We start from the raw sequence: 17,873 nt of genomic DNA on the forward strand, positions 1-17,873 counted from the left end.
ACGGTTGTGCATTATTATCATTCCTCCAACTAAAATTAGGATGATTTTTCCATCCAGGATTATATGATGGTGAAAAAAGATCTAGTATTGGTTTTTTATAATTGTTAACATAATTTGCTTGTTCATGGAGACATTCTTTAAATGAAGGTAATGTTGGACAATCTTTTGTAGCATGATCATGTGTATCACATATATGACAAACAATTTCTTGAATACTTTTTAATTGACCACTCTTTTTCATTTCTAATGACTCAATTTTTCTTGCTAAAGATGCAAGTTTTGCTTGAATATCTATATCATCTTTAAGATTATAGATACCACCCCCATTTGTTGAATTATTGTTTTTAGTTGTTGGTGGTTCTATTTTGCCTATATTATCCCAATTTTGAGCATTTTCTGCTAATGAATCCAAATATTCCATAGCTTCATTTGGGTTTTTATCTTCAAAAGTTCCATTACACATGAATTCTATCATTTGCCTATCTTTAGGTATTAGACCTTCATAAAAGTGAGAAACTATTCTCCATGTTTCAAAACCATGATGTGGGCATGTATTAAGTAATTCTTTATATTTATCCCAACATTGATAAAACGTTTCTCCATGTTTTTGAGAAAAAGTTGTAATTTGTCTTTTAAAAGAGTTTGTTCTATGGGAAGGGAAAAACTTTTTGAGAAATTGTTGTTGCAATTCTTCCCATGATCTTATTGAACTTGATCTTAAATTTTGTAGCCATGTTTTAGCTTTATCTTTTAAAGAAAAAGGGAAAAGCTTTAATCGAACTATATCCATGCTACAATTTTGATCATTATAAGTGTTACAAACTTCCTCAAATTCTCTTAGATGCAAATATGGATTTTCAGAATCTAAACCATGAAAATTTGATAAAAGTTGAATAATTTGAGGTTTGAAGTTGAAATTAGATTCATCAGGAGGAAAAACTAAACAAGATGGGGCACTAGTTCTAATAGGGTTCATATGGTGCCTAAGTGTTCTTAATTGATCATGTTCTTGATTATTATTATTATTATTATTATTATTATTATTATTATTATTATTATTATTATTATTATCTTGATTATTTGAATTATCATCCATGTTTAAATTATTTTCAGATACTCGAATAAGTCTACCACTTTTTTTCGACTCCAAATACTCATACAAAAAAAAAAACAACACAATACTTATAAATAAAACATGATTAACAAATATAAACTTAATTTATAACTCCCCGGCAACGGCGCCAAAAACTTTCTACTACTTAAATAATAATTCACCCAAGTGTAGGTTGTCTGCTAGTAATATATTTCATAAGTACGAGATCGATCCACAGAGAGGTTATTTTGAGTTTAAATTTATAAATTTATAGATTACCAAATGCAAGCCTGAAGTTTAAAAATTATAAATTTAGCCAAGGCTTGAGGATTTATTCTTGATTTATGTAATATTGTTTAACTAAAAGTAAAGCAAAAGAAACCTCCATAATAATGGTTCCAAGAAAATTAAACACACACGTAATATAATATAGTTCCCACTATAGAAAATACCGAATTAACCGAAATTTTATATATATGGTACCTATGATTATAATTATAACTATATAAATAAATAATTGCATAAAGTAAATGTTAAATTAAATCATTATATTTCATTTAGAACAACCGGCAGAGCCACGCTATTGCCTAAATGAAATATATTGATTTAATAAGTTAGTTGCGATAAAGTAAATGTTAAGTTGCGGAAAAGAAAAATTTAGTTGCGATAAATAAAAGTTACTTGCGATAAAGTAAATGTTAGATTGTTAGATGTTAGTATTAAATCATAATATTTCATTTAGAACAACCGGCAGAGCCACGCTATCGTCTAAATGAAATATTATGATATTATTATATAAATATATATATATATATATATATATATATATATATATATATAATAATAAGTGATGAAATATTTATTTTATCAAAATTAAACAACAAATCAAGATAACCACTTTAATGGTATCAAGCATTTGATGTAAATAGATAAAAACAAATAATTCATTTTTATACCTACAATAAAAATAAGTTAGCTAAATGAAAAGAAATAAAGAAAGAATATACAAAATATAAACAATCTTACTTCACCAAGAATGCATCCTCTTCACCTTGACATAATAGATTTAGCTTGCCATAAGCTTACTTTTGATCAACACTAAAATATCACTCATAGTTGAGAACATGAAAGAAAATATATTGGAACTTAGAACTTTGATACACACTCACACTATATTTTACAATGAGATATAATGATTCTCAAGCTAGCACAAGGCCTCTATTTATAGGCCAAATGAGAGAAATGGTCAAAATTTTTATTAATGCCATGTAGTTGCAATAGTATTCTTTGTCTCCTCCAAGTTCAATTCCATGTCCCTTCTTTCAATGCTTTGTTCCACGACTTTAATCACCGAATTTGACTCTGCTCAAAACGGCAAACATGTGAGGAATTGTCTTGTAACGAACCGTACTTTTACTACTTTTCAAAATTTGCGGAAAAATTAAAAATTTTATTAAACATAAAATTCATACAGTCGTTACTTATCATTCAACATAATAATATTTAAAATCAACATCCCATACTCAAATTTTCCAACAAAGTACTTATTCCAAATTATCTCACAACCAACATAAAAACATAATATTTTTAAAGTTTTCATAAAACATAAACATAGTGGTCCTCGAGTTTAGCCTTCCGCTCAGTCCAAGTCTGCCCCTTGGTCGCCACCTCCTGTCTCCTCATCAACATACTCACCTGCATCGATCAAGTCTAGTGAGTCTAAAGACTCAACACGTATAAACTGGGAATTACGAGTACTACATAATATAATCGCATACAACTTCAAAATAGATCGTACATACTTCAAACTTGAACTTTACATAATAAACTTAAACTTTCATAAACTTGCTCTTTACATAAACTTTGAACATATTTGCATACATAATATGACGTGCCATCAAATAAACTTTTCTTTAACATGCTTTCATACTTCAACATACTTAACTTCATCATTTTGTGTAGAGGATGTTTCAAAGCAAGTGACCCATAACATAATAAATATCTGATCAGACAAACCACAGTACTGGGCTGACAGGAACGTATCCACTACCACATACATGAGATCCCTGTTCATAATTTAACAGGCCAGTTGATCCACGTTCATAATTTAACGCTTCACAACCACGATCTAACCCGTTCATAATTTAACGGGCGGATTGGTCTCCGTTCATAATTTGACGCTTTCCAATCCTAACTTCAAACCCGTTCATAATTTAACGGGGTGGAGAGGTTGATCGAGCAAAACTTGCACAGTAAAAGCCCCAATAAAAATATGATTTTGTATGCTCAAATAAATCGCAAGTGCACGATGTCAAGTTATAATATAGTGTACGTGAGTACGAGTATCGTTCCACTGAAGACTGTGTTTAACAATTATTATTTTAGTTATTACAACTTTAGCGACGAAATTTGATTGTTTGTTTTATGACTAATAAAATTCAAGAAAATTTAACTAAACAAGCTCAAAGATTAAATGATGAAATATGAATGCTAAATCAATGGATTAAATTTCAAATGATAAAAGAATTTGTTGGGAATTCTGGTTCACCTACCCCTTATTAATTAATTAATTCGTTCGATTGTGTTCTACGCTTCCGACAGGATTTCCTATTCAATTGAACACACTCTCTCAAGCTGTGCCAAACTAATTCACTCAATGAAGTAATTAAATGTCTTTAATTATTTATCAAGAATGAACCGCATTTCGCTTGATGAAATCCCCTAGTTTTCGACCCTAAGGACTATGACTATCGGCACGTATCCAATTTCATATATCTATGTATATTGTAGATCCGCGAATTATACCACTCGATCCTATCACTAGTTATTCTCTCGAACTCACTCGTGATATAAAATTGTCGTAAAAGTTAGCTACGCTCAAACGACACAATAAAAATCGTAGTACAATCAAGAATAAAGCACAACTCAAAATATAAATTAATCAACTAAAAGTTCGGGGTAGGGTCCCCTTTAATCCCAACAAATATTAAAGTTAGCTACTAGAATTCATAATTAAAAATAAATGCAACAATGTTTAAACAAAGGAAAATAAACTAGAAATACTAGGCGTGACGAAATCTGCGAAGAACGATGCCCGGAAACCGTCGAATCTTCAATCCAAGTGAAAAGTTCTCTCCAAAGCTCCTTGACGGCTGCCGAATTATGTCTGAATAGGTCTCCCCTTCGTCCCCCCTCGCATACCATATCAGTCTTGTTCAGAAATTAAGGAAAGAATCGGCTGAACAAATCTTGCCAAAAATAAGTGGCACTCGGGCGGTAGAGAAGTACCGCTCGAGCGCCAAATCTCTGTCTCGGCACTTCGTCTTCTTGCGCCCGGGCGGTAGAAATGTACCGCTCGGGCGCCAACCTTCTGTAATGTCTTTCAGTTTTTTTCACTTCTCGCGCCCGGGCGGTAGAAATGTACCGCTCGGGCGCCAAGTTTTTGTCCAACTTCTTCAGTTTATTCACTTTGCTATATTTTCCGTTTTCCGACCATTTTTCCTGCAGATTCATCACACACAAGTGAGACATGATAAAATGCAAATAATCACTATAAAATGAACAAAATGTAAATGAAAAGCATGCATGCACGATGTAAACACAACTAAAACTAATGCAATAAACACGTAAAAACACCACTTATCAACCCCCTCATACTAACCTTTTGCTTGCCCTCAAGCAAAAAAGGTTAAAGCACGAGACTCTAAATAAACACAACAAAAATAAATAAAAGACTCCAACAAGAACTAACCAACACCATTAAATGTCGATGGTGAGTTGACACGTTTATGCTCATGCCTCAGTTTACTTTCCCACTACCAATCATAGTCAATTCAAATCGCAAACGAATACTCATTCTCATCTACACATAAATCTTGACACTAATTTGAACGTGTGTGTGTGTGTCATGATGGGTCTAGTCATTCGTACGTCAAATAGATCAATCATTAAATCATGCGAGTCACTCAATCAACACTTCAATACAAGTCTCACTAGCATGCATCCCCGTGTCCATTTATCACTAGCCATAAATTGAACTTTATTCAACTTTTAAGTGCAGATAAAGGTGTCGAAAAGAAGGAAAATAAGCTCAAATGGCTAAAAGTTGGGAGTACACCGATCATTTTCATTGTGCAATCGTCAAGACTTATCGTCTGACTTTCCTCATCTCCTTACATCTCCAACTTTTAGCCTAGGAATAGAATTTCATTCCCTTTTTTTTCCGCTCCCCCTCACCTTACATCTCCTTCTTTATTCTTTTTTTTTTGTTTTTTTTTTGAATGCACAATTTTCACACATGTACTCCCCAGGCTAAGAATATAATATAACTTTGGATTACAGCCGGTTGGGAGTATGATCTTTTACTGAGTGCATTGGAACGGAGGTAAATGTAAAGTTCAAGGCAAATCAAATTTTCTCATTCAAGGTCCCACATAGCGACTTTTTTCACGGGTTTGCATGCTAAATCAACTCATAAATGGTGCCTTTCAAGTTAACCACATAAAACTTTCAAATTTCACCATTATTCCTACAAAATTCTAGCCCCCACACATATGTGCTCAAAAAGTTCAAAATTTGTACCATAATTCATGCTTTAACAATCACGAGTATCATTCACGACGTGACCCAATCAATATTTTTGTAAACTATCAATTCACCATCATCATTGGCTCATAAACATGTCTTCTCACCATAACGACTTTAAACAACATAAATGCAACGACTTAAAAACCAATTAACTAAACACGCAAAACAACCTAACAAAATAATCTACCCCTCCTCATACTAGAGTTGTGCAATGCCCTCATTCCACAAAACGAAACAAAAACTAAGAACAAAAAGAACCATGAATGCAAATGCAAAAGAGAATATGCAAATAAAAAGAAAGGGGAAACAGTAAACTCCCCTGATCAAGGCTCATCCTCGTCATGTTCCGGCGGTTGCACTCCGGCGGCACCCTCGTGCTGGTAATAATCATCCTGGAACTGGAATGGGGGAGGAGGTAGCGGAGACGGCGGCACGGTCAATGGGTCAACGCCCCCTTGCACAAGCAGCGAGCGCATCATGGAGTCAATGTGAGACATATGGTCGGTGACATACGAGTTGAATTGACCTTGATGCGTTTGGAAGGCGATATTCTCGGCCATCATATCGGTGTGAGTTCGCCGGCGGGGTGGTGGTGGACGGCGGCGTGGAGCGGCGGCGCTAGAGCCACCTAAATTTTCCTCCTCAGTGGGGAAGTCAATCTGTCGCTTGGCATACTTTCGCTTATCGTCTTCGATGGTAATCGGCTTCATGGGTTGAATCCACTCCTCGTCGTCTCGGAATAGAACTCCCGCCCGGGCACACAACTCGGAGATAATTGTCGGGAAGAACAGACCGACGTGACTGTTGCGAGCACACAACATGATTTGAGAGTAGATAAGTGTGCCCACATTCACGTCGTAGCCGTGAGTTAACGCAAAAAGGAGAACCGCTCGTTCCTTTTGGACCTCGCTCTTACGCGAGACCGGCATCATCTGTCGGGCCACAAATAAGTACCACATGGCAGCGTCAACGGTCAAGAATTTCTCGTCGAAACAGCTCGGCGGTCCGCCCACTGGTTTCCACATCGCACCCGCACCCGGATGGCATAGCGCGGTAATAATCAAGTCATAGTTAGGATCAGCAGCTAAAGCCTCAAAACGAGAGTTGTCGACCTCCGCCGTTTCCAATAGTGCATTGATAGTTGCCGAGTCACACGGGACGTGTACACCTCGAACAAACACCGTCCCATTTCTCCCCTCCACAGCATTCGCGTAAAATTCACGCACCACCGAAACTACCGCCGCCTTAGGATGATTGGAAAAAGTTTCCCATCCGCGCCGTTCCAATTCTATCCGAGGTCCTAGGTGCCTATCGGCAGTTTCTTTTCGGAATCCCCTCTCTACTATCGGATTTCTATTCATCTTGGCATGCTCATACCTAGCCCGAGCTTCTTCACTAACAAAGCGATGCCTATCAAAAGACGAAGAAGAGGAAGAAGCGGAAGTACCTCTTTGTTTCTTCTTTGGAGCCATAGTAGTGGATGAGAGAGATTTTGGGGAAATCGGAGAAGATGACGCTTGAATTCCGAAGGATGAGCTTGCCCACGATGCTTGAGTCGTGATGGTAGGAGAGATTACCTTGTTTGTCGCTGGCCAAGCACGGCCCCCACTGCAGTGTCGCTGGCGTCGCACATTATCTCGAAAGATAGATCCCAATCCGGTGCCACCAAGACAGGAGCCGTCACCAAGCGCTCCTTCAGATTCTCATATGCCTGTAAGCAGTCAGAAGTGAAATCAAACGGCACATCTTTCATAAGTAAAGAAGAGAGAGGTTTTGCAATTTTTGAAAAATCTTTTATGAAACGCCGATAAAAACCGGCGTGGCCTAGAAAACTTCTAACTCCCTTTATGGACGCCGGAGGTGGTAACTTCTTGATGACTTCCACTTTCGCCTTGTCCACCTCTATCCCGTGCTCCGAAATCTTGTGCCCTAGGACAATGCCCTCTTGTACCATGAAATGGCACTTTTCCCAATTGAGCACCAAGTTGGTTTCCTCGCATCTCATCAACACCACTTGCAAGTTCTGCAAACAGTCATCAAAAGACGGTTCGAAAATAGAGAAGTCATCCATAAATATTTCAAGAAAAGTTTCTATCATATCATGGAATATAGCGGTCATGCAACGTTGAAAGGTGGCGGGTGCATTACACAAACCAAAGGGCATTCTTCTAAAAGCAAAAGTGCCATAAGGACAAGTGAAATTGGTTTTCTCTTGGTCCTCGGGCGCAATCATGATTTGGTTATACCCAGAATACCCATCTAGAAAAAAATAAAACTCATGACCCGCTAACCTCTCAAGCATTTGATCAATAAAAGGGAGGGGAAAGTGGTCTTTTCGGGTGGCATCATTCAATTTCCTATAGTCAATGCATACACGCCATCCCGTGACAGTCCTGGTGGGTATTGGTTCATTCTTATCATTTGTAATCACAGTAATACCACCCTTCTTTGGCACACATTGAACAGGACTTACCCATGCACTATCAGATATAGGATAGATAATACCTGCATCGAGAAGCTTAATCGTCTCAGCTTTCACTACCTCTTGCATCTTAGGATTCAATCTTCGCTGAGGTTGCACAAGAGGTGAGTACTTGTCTTCCATCAATATCTTGTGCATGCAGACTGAGGGATTGATCCCTTTGATATCTGCCACCTTCCATGCAAATGCGCCCTTGTGCGCTTTTAGAACCTCCACTAGTTTGGCTTCCATCACATCTGTCAAAGCGGCAGAAATAATGACAGGTAATGTGGTATTCTCACCTAAGTAAACGTACTTGAGGTGTGGAGGCAACGGCTTTAGCTCAAGTGTGGGTGGCTCCTCGATGCTTGACCTTTGAGGGGTCAAATCTCTTCGTTCTCCTAGATCCTCCAGTCGCATCCTCATCGGCTTTCTCCATGGAAGGTTGGCATTCAAGTGTGCCACGATTTCAGCTTTCTCTTCATCCAATTCCTCTTCTCCCAATTCAGTGGTGATAGTGGCTTCCACCGGGTCCCTAAAAGTATCCTGCACATAATGAGACACAAGAGAGTCCAAAGCATCAATTCTAAAACAACTATCAGAATGCAGTGTGTGCTTAAGTGCATGAAAAATATCGAAAGTAATCTCATCCTCGCCCACTCTCAGTTTCAACTTCCCATCTTGCACATCAATCAGTGCCTTGCCAGTTGCAAGGAACGGTCTACCCAAAATCAGAGGCATCTCCGCATCCTCCTCCATATCAAGCACCACGAAGTCCGCAGGGAAAATGAATTTGTCCACTTTCACTAGCACATCCTCAATCACTCCGCGGGGGTACTTGACAGACCTGTCAGCCAGTTGTAAAAACATCCTCGTCGGCTTAGGCTCTCCTAATCCGAGTTTCCTGAAAACAGATAAGGGCATCAGATTAATACTTGCACCAAGATCACACAATGCTTTACGAAAAGCAACATCACCAATCATGCAAGGGATAGAAAAACTCCCTGGGTCTTTTAGTTTCGGTGGGATTTTGTTTTGCACCAAAGCAGAGCAACTCTCAGTCAAGTTCACTGTCAGGTGATCCTCCAATTTTCGCTTGTTAGCTAAGATGTCCTTCAAGAATTTGGCATAACTAGGCATTTGCATTAAAGCATCGGCAAAGGGAATATTGATATGCAGTTTTTTAAACACCTCAAGAAATTTACCGAATTGTGCATCTAGTTTTGCCTTTTTCAATGCTGCAGGGAAAGGCGGGGGGACAACAATCTTAGGATGTGCCATGGGTGCTGGTGTAGAGTTAGATGACTTACCTTTTGACGCCTCAGCATGCTCATCCGATACTTGGCTTTTCTCTTTCTCTTTAGGCTCCAAAATCTTTCCACTCTTCAACTCAATGGCCTTCACTTGCTCTTTTGGATTAGTTTCGGTGTTGCTTGGCAAGGTGCCCGGCTCTCGATTTGCTATCATCTTGGCCAATTGCCCAATCTGAGTTTCGAGCCCCTTAATCGACGCATCTTGATTTTGAAGTCTAGTTTCAGTGGATGAAATAAACTTAGACATCATTTGCTCCAAGTTGGACTTTTCTTCTCTAGGAGGATCGGATCTGTACATTGGTTGTTTGCCATATTGTTGTCCTCCTTGCGGTCTAGTTTGACTGTTTTGACCGCCCCATGAGAAGTTAGGATGTTGCCTCCACCCAGGATTGTATGTGTTCGAATAAGGGTCATGCCTTGGGCGGTTTTGGACTCCCACTTGATGCACAGGTGCTCCTTCAGGCACATAGAATGGATTGTCATCTTGACAGTCTTTCACATAGTGCTCACCCCCACATTTCTCACAGAATACCTCTTGCAAACGCATAGCCGTGCCACCCATGTTCAAGCCATCCAGTTTTCTGTTTAAAACATCAAGTTGTGCAGTAATAGCAGATAAATCAGTTACCTGGTGAATCCCTGCACTTTTCCGCTGATTGTTCCTGTCAGATTGAGGGTGATAACTGCTAGCAGCCATCTCCTCCAGTAGCTCATACCCTTCCTCAGCAGTTTTTCTCAATAGATTTCCACAAGCCGCAACATCTATCATAGTACGATTAGGAGTAAGCAAGCCATAATAGAAGGTTTGAACGACTAACCCAAGTGGCAACTCGTGATGTGGGCATCTTCGTAATAGATCTTTGAAACGCTCCCATGCCTCATATAGTGACTCTTGATCGAACTGAGCAAATGTTGTGATGTCTGCCCGCAGCTTCATGGTCTTCGATGGAGGAAAGTATTTGATAAGAAACGCTTTCGCCATGTCCTCCCATGTAGTGATCGAACCTACAGGTAAACAATTCAACCAAGCTTTAGCCTTATCACGCAAAGAGAAAGGAAATAAACGCAGTCTAACAGCATCATCAGAAACTCCATTAAATTTAAAAGTATCGCAAATCTCAAGAAAATCCGCGATGTGTGTGTTTGGATCGTCCACAGCAGTTCCTCCGAATTGGAGTGTGTTCTGAATCATCTGGATTATAGCTGGCTTGATTTCAAAGTGATTTTCCCGCACAATAGGTCTCACAATGCTAGGGCGTGCACCATCCAAAGAAGGCTGGGCATACTCTAACATTGGTATGCGGCGTGGCATCTCAATATGTCTCTCTTCACGGCGCTCCTCCTCATGCTCTTGCTCGTGTCTCTCCATCAGTTCCTTCAGTTTTTGCTGTTGTCTTCTCCTGCGAAAACTTCTTTCAATTTCAGGGTCGAACTCAAGCTCCACGTCAAGTGACTCTGGCATGCACTAGACAAGATACCTGGAATAAAATATGGAGTGTTAGCTCAATAAAAATAAAATACACTAAAGAAAATAACTAAAAATATAATTGTAGATTAACAGTCCCCGGCAACGGCGCCAAAAACTTGATCGAGCAAAAGTTGCACAGTAAAAGCCCCAATAAAAATATGATTTTGTATGCTCAAAATAAATCGCAAGTGCACGATGTCAAGTTATAATATAGTGTACGTGAGTACGAGTATCGTTCCACTGAAGACTGTGTTTAACAATTATTATTTTAGTTATTACAACTTTAGCGACGAAATTTGATTGTTTGTTTTATGACTAATAAAATTCAAGAAAATTTAACTAAACAAGCTCAAAGATTAAATGATGAAATATGAATGCTAAATCAATGGATTAAATTTCAAATGATAAAAGAATTTGTTGGGAATTCTGGTTCACCTACCCCTTATTAATTAATTAATTCGTTCGATTGTGTTCTACGCTTCCGACAGGATTTCCTATTCAATTGAACACACTCTCTCAAGCTATGCCAAACTAATTCACTCAATGAAGTAATTAAATGTCTTTAATTATTTATCAAGAATGAACCGCATTTCGCTGGATGAAATCCCCTAGTTTTCGACCCTAAGGACTATGACTATCGGCACGTATCCAATTTCATATATCTATGTAAATTGTAGATCCGTGAATTATACCACTCGATCCTATCACTAGTTATTCTCTCGAACTCACTCGTGATATAAAATTGTCGTAAAAGTTAGCTACGCTCAAACGACACAATAAAAATCGTAGTACAATCAAGAATAAAGCACAACTCAAAATATAAATTAATCAACTAAAAGTTCGGGGTAGGATCCCCTTTAATCCCAACAAATATTAAAGTTAGCTACTAGAATTCATAATTAAAAATAAATGCAACAATGTTTAAACAAAGGAAAATAAACTAGAAATACTAGGCGTGACGAATCTGCGAAGAACGATGCCCGGAAACCGTCGAATCTTCAATCCAAGTGAAAAGTTCTCTCCAAAGCTCCTTGACGGCTGCCGAATTATGTCTGAATAGGTCTCCCCTTCGTCCCCCCTCGCATACCATATCAGTCTTGTTCAGAAATTAAGGAAAGAATCGGCTGAACAAATCTTGCCAAAAATAAGTGGCGCTCGGGCGGTAGAGAAGTACCGCTCGAGCGCCAAGTTTCTGTAATGTTGCTCGGCTGGTGCGGCATTCGCACTCGGGCGGTAGAGAAGTACCGCTCGAGCGCCAAATCTCTGTCTCGGCACTTCGTCTTCTCGCGCCCGGGCGGTAGAAATGTACCGCTCGGGCGCCAACCTTCTGTAATGTCTTTCAGTTTTTTTCACTTCTCGCGCCCGGGCGGTAGAAATGTACCGCTCGGGCGCCAAGTTTCTGTCCAACTTCTTCAGTTTATTCACTTTGCTATATTTTCCGTTTTCCGACCATTTTTCCTGCAGATTCATCACACACAAGTGAGACATGATAAAATGCAAATAATCACTATAAAATGAACAAAATGTAAATGAAAAGCATGCATGCACGATGTAAACACAACTAAAACTAATGCAATAAACACGTAAAAACACCACTTATCAGAGGTCTTCGGCCACGTTCATCGACTTCCAAACCCATTCACTTTTGGTCACAAGACATTTGGCATACCTCAAAAACTTCAAATATTTTCTTTGCACGTCATACATACTTACTTTGCATTGAGGGATTCGTTGGATGTCAATCGGGTCGTTGCTGCAACATACTAATATGAATACATAAACTTAACTTGTACAACTTAAACGTAAATGTCATGCTTAATCCCAAGCTAAATAAATTCTTAGAACATTCTATAATTTCCCATGACATAACCGTGTAAAACATCATATTAAACCATGGTATAAAACCCCAAATCAAACCTTAAATAATAAAAGAATATACCTAAAATCTGAAGGTACACGGACCCCGTCCCTAGGTCCGTATCATGGTCTGTGTCCGTGCGCTTAAAAATTGTTGTGATGAAATAAGAAGGCACGGACACCGTGCCTACCTCCGGGTCCGTGTCCGCTCTGTTCGACGAATTATTTTACGAAAATTTTGCGACATGTCTATTCTCCCAATTAACACATAAGGCATCAAGATTCATCACTATGAGACCATTCTAGGACACCATAACAATGAACTAAACTTTTATAATCACCCTACAATTCATACGATCCAAAATATTGTCATTTATAATAAAGTTTATTTCTTACGACATCTTAATAATTCAAGCTCTTAACGACATGAATCAAAACCTCAAAAATACTCTAAACATCATTACTAAATTTCTTATATGCAGCAACGATCACCCGTCGATCCCCAACAAAGCCTGCAACATAAAAACTTCAAGAACATATTAAAATTCATAACTTCCTTGAAATACGATTTGAGCAGTCATACTAAAAACACCATAACTCACTCGTTTTTAATCCAAATAACTCGGATTTTATATCAAATCGAACGTATCGAAAAGATCTACGTTTTTTTAGTTAAAAGTTTTCTCAAACTATGTATCGAAAAATCGCAGTTTTCGAAAGAACAGCGAAACATGAGTTTTCGGATCTAAAAATAGCAGTCATACTACAAACACCATAACTCACTCGTTTTTAATCCAAATAACTCGAATTTTATATCAAATCGAACGTATCGAAAAGATCTACGTTTTTGTAATTAAAAGTTTTCTCAAAATATGTACCAAAAAATAGAAGTATTTTACAGAACAAAAAAAACGTGAATTTGGTGATCCAAAATTGTTTCAAACTTGATCTAGACGTGATTGCTCAAACTTCTACGCATCGCACATATAATTTTTGCATAAATAACAACACAACGCATAAAATGACAAGATCGATGCATCAAGAACAGAATATACGTGCCTTTTGATATTTAAAAATACCGAAACGACGATACCGAAGCGGAGATGATACGGGAGACGATCCGGGACGAACTTGGCTCAATTTCTTCAAAGAAAACTTACTAAATATATGCTGGAAATTTTTAGAGGAGATGTGCTCGTTCAATGAAAAAAAAGAAGGAAGAAAATGAAATAAATATATTGAGAGAGGAGTGTTTTAAAAACACAACCTTCTCTTTAGTCAAAAAGTTTAATAGCATGTTTTGTTTTGTGTTTTGTGTTGTGTGTGTGTACGTGTATATGTGTGTGTAAATGTGTGAGTGTGTGTGTGAGTCAAAGTGTGTGTGCTTGTGTGTTGATATATATATGTGTATATATATATACCTACATATATATAAACAATTGTAACATATGTATTTAATATACTAAAAATCTATTTAAAAACATTTAACATACTAATTTAAAATAAATCTCATATTAACCCCATTATAAATTTTAAATTTAAATAAGATGCACAAATACTACAACTCTAAAATTTTAAAATCAATTAATCATTTAAATAATTAAGCTCTTAAATTACTAAAATTAATTAAATTATTTAAAATACTCCATCCTTATCTTAAATAAAATACTGCATTAAAATTTACTAAAAAAAATCGTCCCTATCTCCTTTCCTCGATCTCGCCTCGAATAATCGCCTGAAACATAAAACTCTAGAAAACATTTTAACATACATTAAATAAACATAAATAATTAAAATAATAAATTTCATAAATTAAATATATGCATGGATTTTACGTATACTGATTTTGGGCTTTACATGTCTGTAGATGAATTTGGCCACTTGGTTCACCTCATTTGCCTAAATATTGAAATAGTTATGATTTTTTTACTATATGCTGGTCATAGTAAAAGTAAATTTGTCCTCCTTTTGATATTTGCACAATTTGATCATCTTAATGAACTTTTTAGGCAACCATGTCTTCTGCAAAGTTGTAGATAATTTCTCAAAGATTCCAAACATGTTTGAGTCACCTCCATTTGAATTTTATAGCTTGACTAAAATTATAAAATACAGGTTTTAACATATAATAAATTATTAATTTTAAGTTTCATCATTAATTGGTTAACATTTTATATAGCTTGATTAATTATTTAATTAAGCAATTTTTCCCCTAATTACTCACTCACACACGTTACACACACTTATACGTTTTTACTCACACCAAAACACACAACACACAACTACACATTTTATTTTCAGAAATTTGAGAGCAAAAACTAGGGTTCTTCAAGTTTTTATCAGCCGCCCCTCTCCTTCGAATTTTCCAGCAACTTTTCATTAATTTCGTTGCAAGAAAATAGTGTCATGTTCGTCCCGGATCAAGTCTCGCACCATCTCCGCTTCGGTATCGCTTTGTCGGTAAATATTAATTCAAAGGCACGTATATTCTTTCGTTTATGCATCGATCTCGTCATATTATCCGTTTTGTTGTTTATTATGCGTAAAAATTCATATGTGACGTTAATTGTTTGAGCAGAAAATTGTTCAGATAAGTTTTGAAATAATTTTTAGATCTGAAATTTCGTTTTTCACTGTATTTTAAAAACTGTGATTTTTTCGATCGTGATTTTGAGAAAAATTTCAACATATGAATCGTAGAACTTTTTGATATCTTCGATTTGATATAAAATTCGAAATATTTAAATAAAAAATGAGTGATTTAGGATCGTTTTCGTGGGACTGCTCAAACTGCGTTTTCTGAAAATTATAATATTGATGTATTCTTGAAGTTTTATTGTTGCAGGCTTCGGAATCTACGGGTGATCCTTGCTGCATTTAGGTATGTTTAGTATGATGTTGGGTTTGTATTTGGTATGCTGGTTAGTGTCGATAGGCACTTGAATCCATTAAAAGTCGTAGGAAACGATTTGGTGTCAATTTTCATGATTCTGAAATTTGTTTTGTGTTAGGATGGGCGTCGTGTTTTGTGGTGTTTGTACATGTTGTGTCAACGTAGTAGCACCCTAGGATGGGTCTCGTGGTGTCGGCTCATAGTCCGTACAATCAAGTCTAGAACATTAAGCAGCACATGTACAAAAATTTTTGTGGTTTTCAGTCTGCGCAGGTACACGGACCCCCACACGGGGTCCGTGCCTTTGTTTCCTTCGAAGTGTCAGATTTCCGAGCCTACACGGACCCCTTCATGGACCCTAGCACGGGGTCTGTGCCCTTGTTTCTTTTTGGTATGTCTTTTAGCAAACCTACACGAGCCCAGGTCCGTGTAATCCAGTTTTTGGGGAAAAGTTATGGTTGCTTTGGTGTTCATGCCATGGTTTAGTACGACGATTAAATGAGGTCGAGTTCCGAGTGTTTTAGAATGTCATAAGCTATTTATTTACTTTGGTGGTGAGCACGATTACCTACGTCTAAGTTATGAAAGTTAAGTATTTTGAATTCATGTTAGTATTTGCAGCAGCGGCCCCAAGCGAGATCCAACGAATCCCTCAACGCCAAGTGAGTTTGTTGACGTGCAAAAAGAAAATATTTTAAGTATTTGAGGTATACTAAATGTCTTGTGAGCCAATTTATTGAAAGGGGATCGATTAAGCTGCCCGAATGTGCAACAGAAGTTTCAAAAATGTTTTTCAAGGGAAAAAACCGAGCACCCTTATCCTATAATGTGTAGCAAATACAAAAACACCAAAATGTCATACATAGGGTGTTTAGAGTTTTTACCTGTCAATCACGAGGATTGATGTTATAGCTCCAACCAAGTTCTAAACAACTTGGCTCTTGATAGATAGAAAAATCTTCAAGCTTCCGTTTGAGCACTCCTTGCTCAAATATTAAGCCCACCACCAACAAGCTAGAACCCCTCTTATTTTGCACTAGAAAAATAAGAGGATTTTTCTTTGAGAATTGTAGGAATTCCTCAACAATTGAAGAACAAAAATTGGGGAGAATTATGCCTCAAAATTTCGGCCAAAGGGGTGGGGAGGAGAGAAGGATGAAATTTTCTTGGTGCTTGAAAAAGTGATAAAGTGCATGAGCATGCCATGCATTGTTTTATGAAAAAGTTTCCTCCAGCCCTTCACCTCCCGTGCATGCTTTCTACTTGGGCTTGTAACAATTATCAGGCCCATGGACTTTTATTTAAATTGTCTCAAACAAATTTGAAATCAATTAAACCTAACTTGATTTTACTCAAGCTCACTAGTTTAATAATTATTTTTAATTGGGCTCTACAAGGCCCAATGTTGTTTAATTAATCCAACACTTGAATTAATTTAATTATTTGGACTCTATTAGGTCCACTAGTGTTTAATTAATTCAACACTTGAATTAATTTAATTTAGTCCATGATAATGTTTATGAAAATCACAATTTTCAAATATATTATTTTTTGGCCAACTTTTAATTTAGGAACACTTGCTCAAATTAAAAGTTACATTCTCCTTATAGAAGTCTTACTTCTATTTTCCCTTACGCTTATAAACTCCTTTATAAGCCGTTCAACACATTGAATCATTTTACTTCTCAACGGGATCTAGAAAGCTAGTACTTGTGTGGCCCTCAATGGTTCATTGATACAACTAGCCGTGGGTTCACATCTCCATGTGATTCGGACTAAACACGTTCTTATATGAGCATACCCCAATTGCTCCATTCTTAATTATCAACTCTTTGATAACAAGAACGTGAGAACTCAAGTCTGATAGTACCCAACCTATCATGTTAAACACATAGCAGCATCGCTTACATGATTCCCTAGGCATCAAATGATAGTGCCTGCAAAAACCATTCAATTATGATTAGCGTACAATAGAGTCCCTTCAACTCATATATCCCGACCGATTCGACAACTATTGGTATATCGAAAGCTGTCAATTAATCGATACTATGTGTCATGTCGTAGTTGTAGCGATGGTGTAATCTATGAAACCCCTTTCATAGTTACCACCATATTCTGATCAGAGATTTCAAACTACATATACATGAGATCACATGGGATATCCATACCCGAAGATAAGTGGTGAATCTCCGACTACAATC

General features: G+C 37.3%; 2 non-coding genes across 2 annotated transcripts; both read left to right on the forward strand.

Annotated features, from left to right (window-relative positions):
- The first annotated feature begins 533 nt into the window (after positions 1-533).
- Positions 534-644, forward strand: LOC140815765 (small nucleolar RNA R71). Its single transcript, XR_012114412.1, has one exon. It is a non-coding gene; the product is annotated as a small nucleolar RNA R71 (small nucleolar RNA).
- Positions 645-10,281: 9,637 nt separating this feature from the next.
- Positions 10,282-10,387, forward strand: LOC140815739 (small nucleolar RNA R71). Its single transcript, XR_012114388.1, has one exon. It is a non-coding gene; the product is annotated as a small nucleolar RNA R71 (small nucleolar RNA).
- The last annotated feature ends 7,486 nt before the right edge of the window (positions 10,388-17,873 follow it).

Source organism: Primulina eburnea, chromosome 15 (assembly GCF_022965805.1).
Source record: "Primulina eburnea isolate SZY01 chromosome 15, ASM2296580v1, whole genome shotgun sequence".
NCBI classification, from domain to species: domain Eukaryota; kingdom Viridiplantae; phylum Streptophyta; class Magnoliopsida; order Lamiales; family Gesneriaceae; genus Primulina; species Primulina eburnea.